Here is a 22,039-nt window from a genome sequence, read left to right as displayed (position 1 = left end):
CTCAGTTGAATTATGTGTGATGTTTATATGGTGTGGCTCATGTGTGACACAATGTTCTGTCACTTCACTGTCCCTGTGACTAAGATGAGCAGATGTGTGTTATTGTGGAGTGTGGCGTACAAGGTCTGTGATCTGCCCAAGTAAGGCGTTTTATTGTTGTGGATGTGTCATTTGTTGTGAATGACTCTGAACCAGAATACAATGACAGATATACTTGGCCCACTTAGCCTGACCCCTCATACCATGTGGATGACTGCACGACAATCTGTTGTTGAGCTTACTGACACAGGTAGGTGTGTGCTCTTACTGTCGGTTGCATCCACGGCAGAGTGGATTTTGTGCTCCATCAATGAGTAGCAGCAGGACATGTGTGATCAGCTCTATGGCGGCACAGGATGTGTGGCACTGCCTGTAGGTGAGTTCCTTGATTTATACTCTCCCTTTCTGCCTGCTGGGATCATGTCGGTGGAAGGCAACAAAATGCGTCTGCTGGAAATTCTGTCTCTGATGGCTTCATTGCCCTGTTTCGCCGCCGCAGCAGTCTGCACTGCCTGACGGTGCTGACTGGACCATGGTGATCTTTCCTCTAGGGGGCCACATACATCGCAATACGGTGGTCGGACCACCCCTCTGCCTTGGAGGTCCACGGACCGCCAAACTCCTAATCAGGCCCTTAGGATTGCTGTTTCAAAGTGCCTTTTTTTAGATTAACGAGTGTAATAAAGACAGTGTGTTTTTAAAAGGGGCAATCCATCTCTTTTTGTACCTCAATATCTCTCTTTCATCGCGGTACCTTTATACTTTGATATTGTTACTTAGTCATATTTCTGAAATTATTAACAGAAGCTTGACCATTTTAAGATGGCTGAAATGTGAGTATCTTTTTGATCTTGACTACTTTAAGATGGCCAGCTTGAACTTTAGTAAACTTCATAAACAAGCATATATCACAAATATCTTTCTTTTACCCAAAATAGTTGACACAGGTCTATTCTTCACATGACTGGATTCTTTTCCATTTGAGGATGAACTCCCAACAAGTGGATACATGTAGTTTCAAGTGATATCTAGTTGTACCTTGTGAGAGCATTAAAATAAGCTTTAACTTTCAACATGAAAGTATTAATACATTCTTGGTCACTTTAAGATGGCCATTGTGAAAGTTAAATAACATGATATCCGAACGTACATCACTAATGTGCTAACTCTTTTTAAGATGGCCAAAACTAGTTCATTGCGCACGTGACCAGATCTCTTCCTGTTTAAGAACATACTCTCTATTGACGTTTATATATAGCACAGCCAATATATTAGCCATTACACTATTTGCCTTCTGCATTGTTACTGTTGTGATCAATTCCTTTTGTTTTTATCACCTACCAGCCTTAGGGAAATGTGTCAATATGTATGGATCATTTTTTATCTGATTAATTCCCATGCCAGTGCTGTTTTGGGATATTTTCACTTGGTAGCTTTTAACTATTGGAGCAAAATCTCGACAGAACAGCTGGTCTCCACCCTCGCCTAGGCCCCACCTCCTAGGATCCCAGACCCCAACACAGTCACCACCAACCTGCATCAATGGATAGACAACTGCGCCAACACCCTCGCACCACCCAAACAACCCTCAGACATCCACCACAGAACCAAGGCGAGCTGGTTCACCCCTGACCTAAAGGCCTCCTAACGGGAATGCAGAAGAATTGAGAAAACCCAGCACCATGAACCTACAGAATCCAACCACATTGCCCTCAAGACTGCCACCCGCAAACATCACCAGCTGATCCACACCACCAAAAGAACCTACTACAAAAGCCGCATAGACACCAATGCTCACAACAGCAAAGAGCTCTTCGGCATCATCAAAGAGCTCTCCAACACCAGGCCCTGCTCCAATGAACCCCCACCATCACAGGAGCTCTGCAACTCCTTTGCCACCTACTTCCATCGAAAGATCGAAAACATCCACAACAGCTTCAACCCCCAGACCCACCAGCCAAACACAGACACCCATGACCCCAAAGCACCAAGCGACACCAACCTCCTATGCGCCTGGATCCACGTCAACAATGAAAACACCGTCAACACCATGGCCTCCATCCACTCCGGCTCCCCCTTGGACCCCTGACCACACCATGGGGGTCATTTTGACCCTGGCGGTCCCGACGGAAGCACCGCCAACAGGCTGGCGGTGCTTCCAAGCTTATTACGACCGTGGCGGAAGCGCTGCAGTCGCACCGCCGGGGCCGGCGGTATTCTGCCACTTTTGCCCCAGCGGTGTTAATCCGCCTGGGCAGCGCTGCTTGCAGCGCTGCCCAGGGGATTACGAGTCCCTGACCGCCAGCCTTTTTCTGGCGGTTTGCACCGCCAGGAAAAGTCTGGCGGAACGGGGAGTCGTGCGGCCCCTGTGGGCCCCTGCACTGCCTATGCCACTGGCATGGGCAGTGCAGGGGCCCCCTGACAGGGCCCCATGCAGCTTTTCACTGTCTGCTCCCCCCCCACTTTAGGTGCATCATTAACACAATCAAATAAGTGGGAGCCAACACACATCCCTGTCTCACCCCCTTCAATATTGGAATCTCTCTCATTAGTTCCCCATTTTTTCCCCAACTAATTCTAGCATAGTTATCTGTGTACAGATCTTTAATCAAATTGTGCAGAGGTCCTGGAACTCCAGCTCTAACCAGGATCTCCCACAATTTGTGGCGAGGGACCAAGTGAAAGGTAGATTTAACAACGACAAAAGCAACAAAAAGTTTCCCCAGATCCAGATCCAGATCCACCGTCTTCCACTTGATCATAAGGAAGCGAAAGGCCTGGTCTACTGTACTTGTTTTCTGCCTGAATCCTGCCTGCAAGTGGCTAAGGACTTCATTTTCCTCTATCTAATCCTTTAGCCTACTCAATACCTGATAAAAAAATATTTTTTGCAAATTGTCTAGGAGGCTAATTGGTCTATAGTTACCTGGAATTAGCCTATCCCTTTTTTTATAGATGGGGACAATTATCGCTCCTTTCCAAGAGCGGGGATAGTTTCCGTCCTCCAGGACTGCATTCGACACGCTATTGACATAGGGACCCCAACAGTTAAGATCAGATTTAAACAAATCAGACGGTATGCGGTCTAAACCAGGGGCCTTTCCCAATGTTTTGTCTTTAATAGGTAACTCATTTTCCTTGACAGTAAACAGTGTAATTCTATTTGGCCCAGGCAAAACACAAATTTTTATACTTTCTCTACCATTAAGAAGGTCAGACTCCTGACCATATAGATCAGTAAAGTGGCCAATCCAATTTTTCAGGAGGAATATGACAATCGGGTCTAGGATTCTCATTCCGCCCCCTTTGAGCCACCAATGAACAAAAACCTTTGCAGCTAGTAATAATTCCTGCCACGTTTTCTCCTCCCAATGGATTTTGCTAGTCTTCATTGCAGATGCATACTCGCGCCTAGCAGAAGTTATCATAGGCCTATTTTTTTGTTTTATTGCTTTTAAAAGAGTGCACTTGGCTTCGTTACACACTTTATTAAACCACCCTTGTTGCGTTCCTACTTTAAGTTGTTTCTTCCCCCTCCTAGATCTAAAAATAAGATCTATCAGGGAAGAAAAAAAATCTTCATCTTCCAAGATCTCATTTGAGGTATGCATACTGGGGCTAACAAGTAAATGGTGGGTTGAGGCTAGATCATGCAATTTCACCACTAAATCAGTGGAGCTTCTAAAGGATTCCCATCTAATGGCACGCTTATTAACTGACACCACTACAGGAGGTGTGCCTTCAGACTCTTGCTGAACATCACCTTTGACAAAGAGCCACCCATCATATCCTGCCAGAATCACTAATATATACGTTACCCACCCTAAGATCTTTGATAACATACCAGAGCCTCACGTCAATGAGCACAAAATCAAGTGAGCTGTTATAGGACCCTCTAAAAACAGAAGGTTTAGCTGGCATGTCTGAAGGAAAGCGTCCATTTCTTGTGCAAAGACTGTGAGTTATCATAAGATCTGTGACCTGCAAGGCCCTAATACTAGATTTGGGCTGTTTTCTCAAAGACAAAAAAGGAGGAATTCCGCAATTAGAATCCTCTGCCTGCGTTATCTCAGAAAAGAGAGAATTGGGCTCCATGGACACATTAAAATCACCAGCTACAATAATAAAATGAGAAAGAAGAAAATCCAGCAAGAGAGCATTCAATTGAGAAATAGTTTTAGACGTTTGGTTTGAGGTACCAGGTCTATTATAAATATTAACACACAAAAGCAAGACCCTGGTTTAGCTGCACTTAGAGTGCCAATATATCATCTGAATCCACATAAAACTCCTTGATTTCACCAACCTCAGATATTATTTATTATAGATTTTATCCATGTGATGAGACCCCCAACTGCTCTTCCAGCAGAAGATGGAATAAATCCTTACAAAACAAGCTATACCCCTGTCTATGGACATTTGATGTAGCCTGTGTTTCCTGAAATGAACAGAAATTAAAAGTATCAATCTAAAGCCCCCAATCTGCATCATCCAACTTATTTCAAATCCCAGCTACATTCCATGACATAAATTAAGGTGTTAAGGGCCCTGTTCTCATGTGATCTCTCTGGGGGAGCTCCAGTATACATTCAGTAGTGGTGCTCCTAGTGGATTTTGTCATATTTGGTTTGATTGCTAGGTTAAATTTCCTGGGAAGGGAACAATCTAAGACTGGTTCAGTATCTAACCGTAGATTATCGACAACAGAGAATGGTTTATCCGGGGAGCAGAAAAAGAATACAGTCAATCAGTGACTAATTATAATTGGCAGTATCAACCAACCTATAAAGTCTCTAGTATATGGTAGGGCATATAGGTTTAGGGAACCCCAGCATAAGTAGTGCACCCATAAATGCACTACTTAGGTGCACAGTGTGAATTTAAAAGCAGGCCTGCCTTGCTGGCTGTTTCTAAATGAAATTTTCTATGCAAATTCTACTTTGGAATTATACGTCCTAATTCCTAAGTCTTAAACTAAACTTTACATATTAGTCACCCCTAAGGTGTGCCCTACGTGCCCCTAGGGCTGGGTGCGATGTAACTATTAGCAGGGACCATATAAAACATTGTTTTATGAACACTGGTGAAGTAAAATAGCCAAATTTGTGTTCCCTCACTGTAGAGAATGGTCTTGATGGGCCAAATTGGGAGACTTTATTTTAATTAATTGAGTCCCAATAGGAGCCTGATATTTCACTTTGGTATCACATTGTTAAAATAAATACCACAACTTGCCATTGATGGATTCAATATAGCTAGTTCAGGGAACAGGTTTTAGAACTCTGCCTGAAAGTTGCCAACTTCAGCTCTGTAGTGCCCTTCTCTGATTGGCCAGCCTCTGGCAGCCTGGCCGAGCTGCCTCAATGAGGTGTGAAGTGGCTTGGGCTGAAGACAAAGAATGTGCCAGGGGGAGGAGCTCTGCCTCAGCAGATGGAGTAAACAAGATGAGGGGGAGAGCAGCCATAATGGTCTTCAAAGAAATTAATAACATTTGGTGCAGATCAGGACTTCCCCCATTTCCTGCAAACCCAGACAACCAGGTGCCCTCTTGATCAGATTAGGAGAGGGGTGTATTAATGACTTTTAACCACACCAGTGGGTGGGCTCAACCAGACCTAACCTCCAAAATGTAGTTTCAGCAATTTTGGATTTTTAAAGAATGTTGCTCCCTGTGATTCATTTTTGCCATACCTCCCAGGAAGTGGTCATCCAAGGGGTCAATGGACTGCTTGTGAATGGACAGTTGCCCCCCAGCTTTTCTCCCCAGCAGCAAGGAAAACTTTGGAAGAGCTGCCCCCACACTACAGATCCCAACAAGGAATAGCAGAAGAAGGACTGTCCTGCAGGACCCCTGACCTGCACCTTGACACTGCACTCTGAAGGACTGCACCAGATGCAGACTTGGGCTTCACCACTTAAAGGACTTTGTCTGGCTGCAGCTGGTTCAAGAAGGGACTACCTGTTTGCTCCAGGTGAAAAATGGCTAACCAGAGTCCCCTGCATCAAATCCTGAAGAAACTGTCCAGCTGACCACTGTCCAGTGGTCATTTTGCTGTTTGAGCAGGTGCATTCTGGGAGTTTGAGTCCTAGCTCTCAAGGAGCACCTCCGAGCTTCTGGAACCATGTGGTGAACTGTGGACTCCTAAAGGACCTTCAAAGACCTTCTGGAAGAAGATCCAGAAGTTTGGAGAAGATTGGAGAACTTTTGGTAAAAAGCTCCATAAAGGGACTGACTCACCGTCGTGAGTCTAGCCGGCTTACCACGACTGCGATCCGGCCTGACTTGCAGGTTCGTCCTGTTGAAAAGCTCCGGAGCCCCAGACTTCCAGGATTTCACTGTGGGCTCCTGGAAAGGCAATCCAACAACATTGACTCAAAATTGGCTTGCTGTGGAGGGCGCCCGACGTTTGAAAGAAAAAGCTCAAAAAAAGTGAAAAGGTCTGAATGTAAAAAGTTGACTGGAGCTTCCCATGCAGCAAATCCGAGGAGGGCTCCATGAACAGTGGATCAAGATTCAGGTTTGGCCCGAACGAAGATTTCCATCCTGAAAAAGTCCGAAGGCAGAATTCTTCACTAAGGTTTCCTGCAACTCCAATCCGAAGAGGGCTCAAGGGAGGTCAGATCAGATTGGTGACTTGGTCCCGCTGAAGAACGTCTTCAATGAAAAAACAACGTTTGAAGGTAAACTTTTGACCGAGGCCTCCCACGTGCTGTAGCTGAAACTTTGTCTTTGCCCTGGTTGAGGTGCGACCAGATATCCCAAGTGGCACTTTTTTTTTGCGCAGATTTATAAAAAGTGACACTGCACCCATTGCAGCACCACTTTTCTTCCGCCCCTTAGCGGCCCCCTAGCGACACCATGTTTGCCCCGTATTTAAAATACGGTGCACCATCATGGTAGTCAAAGGGACTGGCGTCATAATTTTTTACACTAGTCTGGTACATGGCAGGATTAGCGTAAAAAATTATGACGCAAATCCTACAAAGCACCCAGAGGACCATTGAACACAATGGGATCCCAAAATGCTGATAAACATGACACAAAGAAATTTCATTGATTTTTTTACACCATTTTTTTGGCCCCTCTAGCGCCAGAACACCCCCCCTTGAGTCACATTATGCCTGGCGCAGGCATAATGTGGTGCAACAGGTTATAAAGTGGTACAATGTAGGCATTGTGCCACTTGGTAAATATGGAATGGTGTTTGTTTGCCTCGATTACGAGCCGGCGGCAATGCTGTAGCCTGCAGGGCGCACCAGCACCCTTGCAATGTTCACTGTCTGCAAAGTAGCCAGTGAACATTGCGAGGTTGCTGGCCAGGGAGTGGGCCTGCACTGCCCATGCGAAGTCCATGGGCAGTGCAGGGCCCCTGCTGGGGGCCCCTGCACCCATTCTCTGACAGCTTTTTCATGGCAGTGCTACCACCAGGAAATGGGTGGTGGAGAGCAAAGTCGTAATCCCCATTCCCTGGCAGATTAGGACCACTACCAACCTCCAGATGTTGGGATCTCTGATTCTGGCAGAACTGGTGGCTGCCTGGCAGCCGGGTCGCCAGGGTTGTAATGTGGCGGTCGGACCGCTGCATTGACGGAGGTCCGATCGCCATCTGCAAGTCTGGAGGTCTAGTGACTGCCAGACTTGTAATGAGGCCCTTTGTCTCCTAAGTTTAACCTTGTTGCTTATTGCCAAGCTACCAATGGTTGATCTCGGGTTAATTTATTGAGACATAACTGAACCTAGTGGGAGTTAGTGACCTATTTCTAAGCGTAGGTACCTACTTGCCCTTACCAATAATGTACTTTGCAAAACGTTAGGTGCGCAGTGGTAGGATCCAGTACTGTGTTCAGTATTACACTACAGTTTTAAATAAAGTATTTTAAAAATCCTTCAAAAAGTCCTAGTGCATAAAAAGTTTTTCATTTTTAATTTGGATTATTTCAAATATTGCATTTTTGTGATTTTTCTAAACTCTTGCTTCCAATTTTTGCAAAGGTTTTTGTGTGACACAAAACTAGGGAACCATGGAGCTTGATCTGGCTAGCCTACCTACAATGGCAGTAGTACAGCTTAGGGGGTTGTGTACTGAGAAGGGGTTGCCTGTAGTCACTAACCTCAGGAAAAATGTGTTGATTAAATCCCTGACAGCATGGGCTGAGGCCCAAGACGTAGGCACAGAGGAAGCTCCAGGGGAGGAAGAAGTAGGGGAAGATGCCATCTCCAACCGCTCAGGGGAGGGAGGGAGGGCGGGCATCTGAACCTTCGTGAGGAGGAGGAAAACTGGTCCTCACTTCACACAGTCAGCAGGACCATACCCAAAACTAGTTAGGGGAAGGGGGTCCCTTCAGTAGGAGAGAACCTGTCCCTTAGAGAGAGAGAGAGCTGGAAACCCAGCTGGCATACATAGTTTTGAAGGCAGAGAAGCTTGCCCTGGAGAAGAAAAAGTGGGCAAGGGAAGAGAAAGGAGATGGTGGCAGCGACAGAGAAGCTGAGATGTCAATGGTTGGAGGGCTTTGTCCCAAACTACCCAAGAGGGTTGTTCCTGCTTATGTAAAAGGGATGACATAGATAAATGGCTGGGGGCCTTTGAAAGGGCCCTCCACATGAGAAGGGTTAAGCCTCAATATTGGGGTTCACTCCTATGGGAGTTGGTCCCCAGTTCTGGGAGGGACAGGCTCCTGACCCTAAATGGCAAAGAAACAGACCGATGCCCTAGTATATAGAGGTGCTTAACTAAGAAGTTTATTCTGACCCCAGAGCAATATAGGCTAAAGTTGATGGACACCCAGAAGACAGCTACCCAGTCCTGGGTTGATTTTGTGGGCATCTCAGTTAAGGAATGAGAGGGCTAGATACAGGGCAACAAGGTAAGTACCTTTAAGGGGCTTTACAATTTGATTATGAGGGAGCACCTTCTAACTACTTGTGCCCAAGAGAAGCTACACCAGTATCTAGTTGGTTCTAAGTTGACCGACCCCAGAGAGCTGGGGAGGCAACAGATGACTGGTTGAGAACCAAAGTTAATCAGAAACCCCCAGGGGGTGATCAGAAAAAGGGAGGACATAGTTATTCCCAGGGGAGAACCAAGGGGAAGATGTCCAAGAAGTCCTCACAAGAGTCCCCAAAACCTTCTCAGGGTGGAGGACCCCCGAGCCATGCCACTCCTAAGGGGAAAGGGTACCAGGGGAAGCATTATGATACTGATAAGGCAGGAATATTTCCTGAGCTTTCCAAGGCGGGCAAGTGTTTTGAATGTCCCCAGCCTGGACACAAAAGAGGGGATGCTGTCTGCTCCAAGAGGTCCCCCACTGGTGGGCAGTCCCATGGGATTGGATTGCTAGTGTAGGTGTGGGAGTGGAAATTGGCCCAGGTTTGGGATCAGGGTAAACAGATGTCAACTTAGCATCTGTGGGTTGGGTCAGCATTGTAACCACAGCCACCTTACCTCCCATCATGGAGAGGTATAGGCAGCAGAGACCTAAGATCAATGGGACTTAGGTGGAGGCTCTGAGAGCTACAGGAACCAGTGTGACTATGGTAACAGAAAAACTGGTTTCTCCGGAGCAGGCCTTACTTGGTGTATTCCACCAAGTGACATATGCAGACAGCAGAACCAAACTCCATCCCATGGCCATGGTGAGCCTGGAATGGGGAGGTGTGACTGGCCCTAAAAAAGTAGCAGAAGCTCCTCTCTTCCCAAGAAAATGTCTGCTGGAAAATTATCTGGAACCATCAGGGTGGTCAGAGTTGGAAAAAAGTGTCCATGCAAGATGCTGCACCTCCCTGAATAGGTGTGTGCTGTGACCAGGTAACAGGCAGCACAGCAGGAAAGGGCTGGACTTGGACCCTAGAACAATGGGCCAAGCCTCCAAGAACAAACGAAAGGGCAATGGGACTGGCTTCCACCAAGTACAAAGATTCAGGAAGAATCTAATCCTGAGGGGGAGGATCTGACCTCGGAGGGAGGGACTCTTACCCTGCAAGCTCTGCCTGACTTTTCAGAAATGCAAGAAGCCGGTGGGCCCACCAGAGAAGAGCTGTGCCAGGGACAAAGAGAGTGTCCCACTCTTGAGGGCCTTATGCAGACTGCCTCCCGGCATAAGGGGATGTTAGTGGGTCCCACAATGTTTATTGGGAGGATGGACTTCTCTACACTGAGGCAAGGGACCTCAAACCAGGGGCAACCAGAAGAGTGGTGGTCCCCTAGAAGTATAGAGAATTCTTCGTAACTCTAAGCCATGACATTCCCTTAGCTGAACATTTTGGGAGGCTAAGACCTGGAACATATGGCCTCATATGTCAGAAAAGTTCAGGGTGTTTAGCAGCTCCTGTGTCACCAGTTAGGTTCCCTTGATACCACTACCAATGGTTGGGACTCCCTTTGAGAGGGTGAGGATTGATATTGTTGGTCTCCTAGACCTACCAACTGCCTCAGGTAATAGGTACATTATGGTGGTCGTAGACCATGCTACCAGGTACCCAGAGGAAATACCCCTCAGGGCGGTCCCTCCTCCCACAGTGGCTAGGGCCTTGCTTGGTGTGCTAACCAGAGTGGGATTTCCAAAGGAGGTGGTCTCAGATAAGGGCACAAGCTTTCTCAGCCTATCTGAAAGCAATGTTGGATGAGTGTGGTGTTATCTATAAGGTACCAAGGGTAGCACTAACAAACACAAGCACCACAAGACCCATCACAAGCATGCACACAACCAACATCCACCTGCAGACACATCAACAGTCACTACCTGCCCTGACACCCCTACCACCCCAGCATCACATACACAACATCTGACACACCTGCAGTCCCCACACCAACATTCACCGATCCAGCCACAACACCTATCCTACCCACAATCAGCACAATAGCAGACCCTCAGACATCCACCTCAATCACTACATCCGCAGACATAACAACCACAGATACGCCTACAAGCTGCACATCCACCATGCTTGCAGTCACCACCCCAACAGACAGTCACCCATCCACCACAGCATCTCCCAGCACCTCCACCAGCCCTCACCCCAGACACACTCACCCACGCAACAGATACCCACATCCACAAGCATACTTCTCAAACAGGTGCACCCAAGATATCCACCAAAACACCTTAGACAACCACTCCTTCTCCTTCCACACCCAAACCCTTTTGCCATGACTGTCCCTGTGTGTCTAAGAAAGCTTTCCTTTCAGTGTTAAACCTTTTCCCTACACCTCTCTTACCCAATGAGACGCCAAAACGCTCTGTGTCCCTCCCCTAATCCAGCCCTTCCACACCCACCACCTTCCCTGCTCCCCTGCAAGTACCCATGCCCCTCCCTCGCCAAGCAGTCTACCCCTCCCAGGAGTTCCCAAACCCTCCCCTAAGCCTTGACCTAAGCCCCCCTCCCAAAGATCCCCCTCCCAACCATGAGCCCAAACCTCCCACCCCCTTAATCCCTGAGGAGGCCACCACCCTTGATGCCCCTCCCTTTGGAGGGTACTCGGCAGTCAGGTGTCAAGTTAGGGGCACATACAAGTACATTATGTGCATGTTGCACTTGTCTGTGTTGGACTGGCCTATGGCCTTCATCTTTGTCTTTATATTTTATATATATATTTTTAAAATCTAATATATATTAGGGTCAACCTGTTGTTGGTTCAAAGGTTACATCTTTGTCCTGCTTTTATTTTCTTAGGCCATTTTTTGGAGTTGGCTGATTTTGTTTTTGTGTGAGTAAGTTTTGTGTGAGGGGTGGTTGTGCTACCAGTTGTGTCTGGCCAACATGTGAAGTTCTGTGCATACCATTTGTCCCCCCAGTGATTGGTGTGTATTGTGTGATGGGCATGTGGACATATTGTTGTGTTAGTATTGTGTGGTGTTGATGTGTTATTTGCACTGTTGTGTGCCTTTGTGTGGTTGTACTGTGTGTGTGAGAGTGTGTGGAGATTGGTATGTGAAATCCGTTATGATGTGTGTTTGCGGGGTATGATGTATGCTGGGTTGTTTGGATGTTTGAGTGTGTGTGTTCATTCTCTGGTGTTGGTACATTGTGTTGTATGTATGATTTGTCAAGTGGTGGTGTCTATCATGTTGTTGTGTGTGACTGTGCCAGTGCTGTGTATCTGGGGGTCGGTGTGTGTTTCAGCCGTGTTATTGTTGGCCGTAGTGTGAGTACTATGTGTGTGCTTGTTGGTATGTGGATATGCGCGTTGGGGTGGGGTTACGTGTGTGTGTCGCTCTTGCAAACCCATTCCTGATTGATATGTTTTGTGTGCGTGTGTACTGTGACATTTTACACCAGTGACAGATAATTGTGTGTACTCACGGTTGCTGTTGTCGTCTCTGGTTCCGAAGTTGTTGGCTGAGCAGGAGAAGCGGAAAGAAGTGTAGTTCTGGTTCCATGGTGGCTCCGGACGAGTATGGCTTCCTAAAAGTGAGTGTCTCCTTTAATACTTTTAGTTTCTGCCAGGGTTTCCGTGGTAGTGTGACCACAGTGGAAACCTTGGCGGTGTGCAGCCTCGTAATATGTCTGACGGCCTTCAGTTGGCTACCGTCGACCATGGCGGCCTGAACGCACTGGTGGTTCCTGCAGTGATTTGGGTGTATTCTGTTGGGAATGCTGCCATGGTCATAATTTGGCAGTCGTCTCTGCCAGCCTGTTGGCGGTACGACCTCCCCACCAGCATGGCGGTCCACCAATCTCATAATGACCCCCTTTGTGTCCTAAGCTAGGCCTTGTTGCTTGTTGCCAAGCTACCAAGGGTTGAGCTAGGGTTAATTTATTGAGATCTAACTGAACCTAGTGGGGGTTAGTGGCTTGTTTCTAAGTGTACTTCCCTACCTGCCCTTACCAATAATCCACTTTCCAACAGTCCTTTTGTTTTGTTCATATAATAAAAATTAACTGCCATGCACTGGCGCTTGGAGCACTCGACCAACGAGCGTGACTTGAAAGTGTGGTATAATTCAAAGAGGGAAGAGAAAGGAAGATTTTTGTGTCATAGACATATAGATAATAGGGGAAGCGAAAAATCATATTTCATCACCAGGGGACCAGGTACGAAGGGAGAATCATAGAAGACCCATGGCTGATTTGTGGGGGTACGTCGACCAGCAGGTAGTGGGGAGACACAAAGCGTAAACAACTGGAGAGTGAAACAAACAGTCTAGTAGGAAGGAGGAAAAAAATCTAGCATTTTTCCTGATATCCCCATGAAAGTTAGAGTGTTGACTATGTCAAACGCTTCATAGAAATATGAGCCTCACACAGCCATCCACTAATGGAAACCAATATTCCATTGTATTACATGTAATTATAGTTTTTATTGTTTTATAACATATGAGATTCTGTAATCCCTGTGTAAATGGCAGTCACTAATTTCTTTATAATTGTCAACTTGTGATGCACCAAGTCATAAATTTTAAAGAAAAGACATCAGAATAATCAATTATAACTTATTGCAATCAAGATTTGATGTCACGCCTCCTGCCAGAGCCAGCAGCTGAGGTGAGCAATAAAAACAGCCTTTGCTTTTCTTTCATCTGCTCTATTTTATTAGCTTTTAGGGCCGGTAGAAAGGCACGTTGTGATCAGCATGGCAGTGCATACATCAGCAGCACCGTGCTGGACCATGGCTTTCTGCACCACCGCAACTGTGGGATCTCTGATTATAGCGGTTGTAGCGGTCTCGTAGGGATCATATCACCAGTATCCAAATCTGGTGGTCAGACGGCCAAGGATGCAGGAGTCAGACTGCAACCGTGGGTGTGGCGGTCCTTGGACCTCCATACTCATAATCAGGCCCAAAGTTATGACTAGATTCCGGTCACAATTTAAGGTTGACTGGTGTCTTAGATAGTTGAAGAACATCTAAAACATAATAGGGGATATCACAACAAAACAGTCCAAACAGAACACAACATGAATACTGCGATGTAATACAAAAATGCATTGTAATAATGCAGCACAAAAACACAGACTTATAAAAACAACACATCATCACTACCTCAAATTACCACACAACAATTATGCACAATTATGCACACATGTTTTTGTCACACATTGCCACATCAAGAATCCTGTTTTATTAAGTTGGTGGTAAAAAGTCTTAGGAGCAAACACTGTCTAAGTTTACCACAAAGCAATAGTGTTTCTTTGCATGTATTTGTGAGCTCTACCAATCTTGAAAAAATGGCAATGTACCACTCTAGAAACTTCTGTGGGACCTGGGACCCATATCAAGTCTGTAGGTGAGGATAATGTGCCTGTCCTCCATTGTTGCCAAGTCCATCAGGGGCCTGTACACAGGGGGATACCTTTATCTCCTATCCATCCTCAGTGGTTGTAATCTAAGGGGCAAAACAATAAACAATTGGTCAGTTTCCGACATTTCCTCAATGTACAATGCATTGCATGTTGTGACAGAAACAGTATGTTAATGTTTATTCCCAAAATGTGCTTTTGTCTGCTGTGACGCAGTTAGGTGCAATGGCCTGTCCCCCCTGAAATGGTGGACACCTGTCCTGTGTGGAGGGACAGGTGGAAATGAGAAAATGCTGCTGACGTTTTGCGCCGTTGCAGGAGGCGATTGAGTACCGCTGTGCAACTCCTCATTGGTTCTCATTGGGCCCTATGGGTTATAGTAGCCAATGATGATGTACGCCAGCGGTGACGGTACGCACCTCCGTGGACGTGACTGCCATTTTCTATCTGTTCACTCACTTGCTACCTGACCTTCAGCAGGAGAGGACCTACACTGCAAGGGCTGCTGTGACCTGTGTCTGGAAGCGACCATGGCTCAAGTAACTGGGGAACGGGCCCCTGCCTTCACTTTGAAGGAGTTGAAGAGACTGGTGGATGGGGTCCTTCCCCAATACCGATTGTTGTATGGGCCTCCAGACCAACAGGTGAGTACACTGTGTGCACGATTCATGGGGCATGAATGCATGGAGTTCTGTGTGTGAAGGTCTTGTGTAAGGGTGGTGTGGTTGAGGGGTCCTGGGCAGCGTGCTGCATGTATGGTGGGCAATGTATGTGCATTAGGGGATGTCAGGGATATGGTGGGCCATAAGTGTAACAGGCCGGACGGTATGACCCGTACCATTTTCTATTTTTATTTTTCTGCAGGTCAGCACCCATCAAAAAAAGGGTGTATGGCGTGCCGTCGCCAAAGACATGCGGGGTCTACAGCAGATGGAGCACCCACTGTTGTAAACGGGGGGAGGACCTGAGACGCTGTGCAAGGAAGACGGTAGAGGTCCAGCTGGGGATGGCCTCCCAACGAGGAAGGGGTGCCCATCAAACCCTGACCCCCCCGATGTTCTGCATACTGACGGTGGCCTATCCGGAGCTGGATGGGCGCTTGAGGCCATCACAGTAGCCACAAGGGGGTGAGCACAGTTCCCAATATACTACTTGCTCGTGGACGGGTGGGCTCTGGGTGGGGGATGTGCACCTGTTGGTGTCCATAGGCCAGGCCGGATATTGTAGGGCAAGTTCCATGTTGGGCGGTGCCTGTTGCACTCCACCCTCAAACAAGCTAGTGGGCATCCACTACTGGGCAGTGATCTGTGGGACTCATGTATGCTGCAACTGGCTTTAGGTATTACGGTCTATGGCCTGGTGACTAGCATTGTGACTGGTAGTGCATCTCCTAGTGCATAGGGCTGTCCCCCCGTGTGTTGTGCAAGTCAACGGTAGTGTTGTTGCTGGCATTGACCAAGTGTATCCTCTGTCTCTTCCCCACCCTTTCTGTTATGTCACCCTGTCCTTCTGTGCATTAGCATCATCTGGCGGAGGAGCAGAAGCACCGGCGATGGAGGAGCTGCATCCCCCAGACCCCATGAGGCCGAATCCACCTACGGGGAGGACACCAGTGGGACAGTGGGCGAGGGGAGCACCACGGTGGAGACAGGAGGGGACAGTTCTGAAAGTGATACCTCCTCCAACGGAAGCTCCCTAGTAGTGGCACACAGCTCTGTGGCCACCCCAACTACAGGTACAATTGCCATCCCCCGTACCAGCAGTGACTATGTTCCTTCCTAATCGTCAAGGGGAGCAAATTCCAATGTTTGGCAGCAGCCACAATAAATGCTTTATCCCCCCATCTGGCCTAATGAGTGGGAGGAACATGGACCAGAGGGGCTCCCATTGATCTGAGCTGATGGCTCAGCATATACCAACGTAGCCTTGAGGAGAGGTATTCAGATCCGTGCCTATACAAAGGCTTGTGAGTCAAACACAAAGTTTTAAAAATAATGCACTTCAAACTTCCGCTGGCCGAAGTTGAGTGGGGAAGCCTAATATTAAATGGGCAGCTGTATTTTGAATCAATTGGAGTTTCCTAAGCGAGGTATTGTCAATACTAAGCATTAGAGCATTACAGTAATCTAATCTAGAAAATACTAGTACCAAGCTTACTGTGACTCTAAGCTCCTTTTGCAAATAAGGAACAATTTTCTTAAAGATTTTCAAAGTCCATAAATTAGATTTAGTGATGGAATTAATTTGAGACTTAAAAGATAGGCAATTGTCAATATGACTCCCAAATTTCTGGTGGAGGTAATGGGGGCAGGCAATTCACCACACACTGATGGCCACCAGCGTGAACTCCACTATTCCTTACTAGAGCCAAAGAGCAAAATCTCTGTTTTATCGCCATCAATCTTAAGCCCATTTAAGCCAATCCAATTGTTAACCTCACTCATACAGTGATAGAAGCGATCTGCAACTTCCTCCCAGTTCTTAGGAACAGAAATGATTGATTGTGTGTCATCAGCATAAGAAGTGGCTATAAAACCAAACGATCTAATAAGTCTAGCCAATGGTGCTACGTACAGATGAAATAATGTGGGGCTGAGTGAAGAGCCTGGGGGGGACACCACACCGAAGTTTATATGCAGATGCTCTAAAATCTCCACAACTTACCGTGGTAGATCTTTCTCCTAGAAAGGATTTCAGAATATTCAGTGCTGTACCTCTAATCCCTGCTTGATAGAGATGAGATGCCATAATATGAGGGGAGATGGTATAAAAAGCAGCAGAAATTTGGCAAGCTCTACATTAAAATGTTCTTCAAAAAATGTTGCCTGGAAAGGCAGCAAGGCAATGGGCCACAGATTCTTAAGATCATGTGCTGCTCCATCTGGTTTCTTTTTCAGGGGAACCACCGTCACTTCGTTCCAAGATGGTGGATAAACTCCATTAGTTAGAACCTCCTGAAACCAGCTGTAATATATGAGGAGGGCAAGGGTCCCTGGGGGAACCTGACTTAATGCCCATCATGATCTCTTTAATCCTTTCCAGTAATAGTGGCTGAAAATTAGTTAACATGGGGCAGTCGTTGTCTAAAGTGCTATTTAGATAATCGTATGGGTCAGATATCCCCACAGAATGAATAAAGCTCGCTTGAATTTGTAAAGCTTTATTTACTTACTGCAAAATTCTTGAGAATTCTCCAACTCTGGGGGTATAGAAGGGACCGTGAGGGAACATACCACTTTGAAGAGTTCTCTAGGGCCATTTGATGCCTCCTTAATTTTCTTAGTAAAATACTCAGTTTTAGCTTTAATTTCTTGCATCTTTATAGGCCCCAAGGACAGCTCTAAGCTTCTCTTTCTCCTTAGAGTTTGGATCTAATTTCCATCTCCGTTCTTGTTGGCAATATTTTCTCTGCAAGCTCTTGAGACCATTAGCAAACCAGGAGCAACTAACTTTTTCCTTCTTTAAAAAGAAAGGGGTTCTTAGCGGAGCCAGTTGATCAATTGCAATATTGATCCCCTGATTAAAATTGTCCGTTGCCGACAGAGGAATATTCATTGCCGCTTCCCACCCTGATACCAATGCCGGTCCTGGTTGTTGACTCTTAATTCAGTTCCAATATCTAACTGGTTTTAAGGTAGGGCTAACATGCTGAGGGCATTGAGCATTAGTCAAACTAAAGATAAGAAGATGGTGGTCAGTCCAATCAAGCTGCCTATTCGTAAACAAAACCAAGTCATCATGACGGGCAAATATTTCATCCAGCAGGTGACCTGCCCTATGTGTGAGTGTCGTAACTTTTAATTTTTAATTCCCGATCAAAATCCGCCATAAAATTCAGGAACTCTTAGGTGTGAGGGTCCCAACTATCATCAAAGCGAACATTGAAGTCCCCCAATACTATACATTTGGTAGACATAGTTAATGGCTCAATTATATTTGACCAGTGGTGCAGGAAACTAGAATAGGGACCCGGATGTCGATACACCAAAAGTCCCTCAACTAGCACAGTGTTTTTCTGACAAATTTTAAATCAAATACCCTCGCAAATCCCTGATGTGACGTTTATGGCTTCCCAATGACAGGAAAAAATGGACGTAAAAATAATAGCCAAACCTCCTCCTCTCCTTGAAATTCTATCCAGTCTACAAAATGAACATCTTAGTGGAGTGGCAGCTATGAAATTAGGGCTAGAATCTTCTTTTGCCCAAGTTTCGGTAATAAAAAGGCAATCTAGATTATGATGGACAACTAAGGGGGTCATTCCAAGATTGGCGGGCGGCGGTCGCCGCCCGCCAAGCGGGAACCGCCAGAAGACCGTACCGCGGTCAAAAGACCCCGGCGGTCATTCTGAGTTTCCCGCTGGGCTGGCGGGCGACCGCCAGAAGGCCGCCCGCCCGCCCAGTGGGAAACCCCCTTCCACGAGGATGCCGGCTCCGAATGGAGCCGGCGGAGTCGAAGGGGTGCGACGGGTGCAGTGGCACCCGTCGCAATTTTCAGTGTCTGCAAAGCAGACACTGAAAATCTTTATGGGGCCCTGTTAGGGGGCCCCGCGACACCCGTTACCGCCATGGCGGTAAGGGGGACGGAATCCCCATGGCGGCGCTGCAAGCAGCGCTGCCGTGGAGGATTTCCAGGGGCAGCGGGAAACCGGCGGGACACCGCTGGTTTCCCGTTTCTGACCGCGGCTTTACCGCCGCAGTCAGAATGCCCCCGGAAGCACCGCCAGCCTGTTGGCTGTGCTTCCTCCGTCACCTACCATGGCGGTCTATGACCGCCAGGGTAGTAATGACCCCCTAAGTCTTCTATTTCGGCCTTATGTTTAATCAAAGAGCGTGCATTAATGAATGCACAAATCAGAGAGTTAACATTTACACTCACTTCATTTTTGGAGCTTACACAGACCTCCTGTGATGTAGTATGAGGAAAAGTGATGTCATATGATGTCCAGGGTGACCAATTACAATGTTCATAACTCCAACCTTTTAGAATCTCTGGGGCGACCCTAAGGGTATGCTCACATCCCTGTCCTCCTGCTAATAAGCAGAGGCCATGAGAGGAGTAAGAAGTGCGGGCAAACACTGACCGAGAAGGGGCATAGCCTCCAGCGCCTGGTCGGTCACGGATGGGCTTGCCTTATGCATGCCTGCATCGCCCCCTGAAATAAGAGCTACAGCTCAATTCGCGAATGATCACAGGTCAGCAGCTAGTCTGGTGACCTAAATTCCCCCAAGATGGTCGATATGCATATTCTAGAGGAAAGGGCTCTAACAGGCCCCCTCTCCTGAAAGACACCAAGTAGCGAATATTGGAGCGCAAAAGGTGCCTGGTAAGAAGAAAACAATAATTCCCAAAGAGATTAATAAAGGTTAAAACTCGCTAAAATAATCCAAACAAGGCCTTAGGCAGAATAGCCTATTGACATGTGTAGTAAAACTGTATCCTTAATTAAGAGCGTGCAATATTAGTAATACGTTTGAAAAGACACTCACGCTCTATTGTTTACCCTTTAGAAGCCACGTTGGTGTGTAGTGTTCATTGTGGCTTGCATCACAGTACATGTTGCTGGAGCCTCGGCTACCTGATGTCAATAGGTTTGCTTAGTCATTGTAGGCCAGGGGCAGGGTAGTGGGATGGTCTGCAGATAACTCCAAAGGTGTGTAGTCATGACTCTGTACTCATCAGCATGTGTATTTTACACTTGTGGTGTGTTTACAAATTGCACATTTTGTGTTTGGTGTTTCTCACATGGGTGTGATACAACCATTTGTGGAAAAACTTGTGTTTTTAATCTTTTGATTTATCTCTTGCATCCATACAGGTAAATGCCCATCAGAAGAAGGGTATTTGGAAGATGCGGAGGGGGTCCATAACCGGCGGAGTCCCCACTGTCTAAAGAGGTGCGAGTACCTGAGATGCTTGGCCCAGACGATCACAGAGGTTCAGCTAGGGCTGTCTTACTAAAATAGACGGGGTGCACATCAGATCCTGACCCCTCCAATGGCCCACATTCTGGAGCTGGCCTACCCAGAGCTTGATGGGCATTTGAGGGGGGCACAACAGCCACAAAGGGGGGAGTAAAGTGCATATTCCTGCCTGTCGCATTGCTAAGTTGATGTGCTAATTTTAGACATCTCCCCCTAATAATTGGGGATGGGCCATGTGTGACACACAAGATGAGTAACTGTTTGTGTAGGTATGGATGTTGGTGCATACTGATGTGCCTTGCCAATTAGCCCAGGGACCTAGGACACAACTGAGTACAGTCCATAGAAAATTTGCTCTGAGGACCAACACATGGCTATGTACAGTGTTCAATCAAGTAATGTTAATAGTTGCTGTAGGTGTAATTTGTACACAATTGTCCACTACTCTTCAGTGTGACAGCCCAAACAAAATGAAGTGGTGGGTCACTGTCCTCAGCCATGTATCTGCCATTATGAGTAAATTGCCATCTGCCCCCCAGAGGCCTCTTGTCTCCAGTGTGTCACAAGTGCTGGTGTCTCACTACTGTAAGTCATATGAAGGTGGCCATCATATATGCGCAGAGCATACATTTTTTATTTGGATGCAGCCACAGATCAATTCTGTCCCTAGGTAAGTGGGAAATGTCCATTGACATGATTTGTGTGACATCACTTTTGCCAACTTTTATTGTGCCTACATGTTAGCATGTGCTCTATCACTTTTAATTATGTTCACTGCTGTTTCATGCATGGTCTACCTGTGTTCCTGGTATGATTTCTGTATTCACTCACACTTGTGTGCATGTCAGCATGTGTTTGGAATTGGACATATGTCATGGGACTATATTTCATGTGGTGCCACAGACAGGAGTGTGTCACCATTGATTTGTGTCACACACATGCCCTCACCTGTCATTGCATATCATTTGGCTTGTATACCTGCAGTAACAATGAAAGACATGACAGGTAGGACTACAGGTAGCAAAGAGCACTGCACATGTGAAATGTGGAAGGTTCGTAACCTAACTGTTGGAATGCATCATGAAGTGACTTGCAGTTATGTGGGAATAAAATGTGGTTGTGTACAACCATTCATCCATTGAAATCTGGGTTTGCAGGACCAAAATGGAGACAGTGGTTTAGCTTCCCGTTGAGAAACATGTTGATGGCATTCTACAAGTATTTAAGAGTCCCTGGGCCTCTCCAAAATTCAAAGGATTATTGGCTACTGCTGATGCAATCAGAGTATGTCATTGTGAGGGGTGCCATACAAGAGAGATGATTTCCCTGGGGCCAGCTGATTCATTGTGTTATGGATTTAGGAGACATATCTCCCTGACATTTTGCACAATTTGTCTACAGTGCACATTTCCATGCTAGATGTGTAGTATATCTTAGCAGCATTAGTACAACCTCCATGACTCCATTAGGGCAATTCACATCTGAAGTGAGAATTGTTAATTTTTTTCCAGTGTGACATGGGTATTTCCATGTCCCCTTCTTCAGGCTACTGTACTTCTGTCAGCAACATGGCAAGGTTTTGGACCGTCAATTCTTATTATAGTGGTATTGTGTATGCCTTTGTGTGATATCTTTGGGAATGAACTTGGCATTGGCCTACTATTGTATAACAACAGGTAAATGAGGTATGCTACACAAGGCAAACCATTGAAGGTGATGAGGTTCTTGTTGAATGGTTACTGTGTTGCACAACTTCACCCACTCAATTGAAGTTGTTTGAGATTCAGATTTTCCTGTGGGCAACTATTGACAGTTCATGTGGCATGCATGCATATGG

The sequence above is a fragment of the Pleurodeles waltl genome, chromosome 3_1, assembly GCF_031143425.1.
Source record: "Pleurodeles waltl isolate 20211129_DDA chromosome 3_1, aPleWal1.hap1.20221129, whole genome shotgun sequence".
Lineage (NCBI taxonomy): Eukaryota > Metazoa > Chordata > Amphibia > Caudata > Salamandridae > Pleurodeles > Pleurodeles waltl.
Note: the sequence above shows the minus strand (reverse complement) of the source record.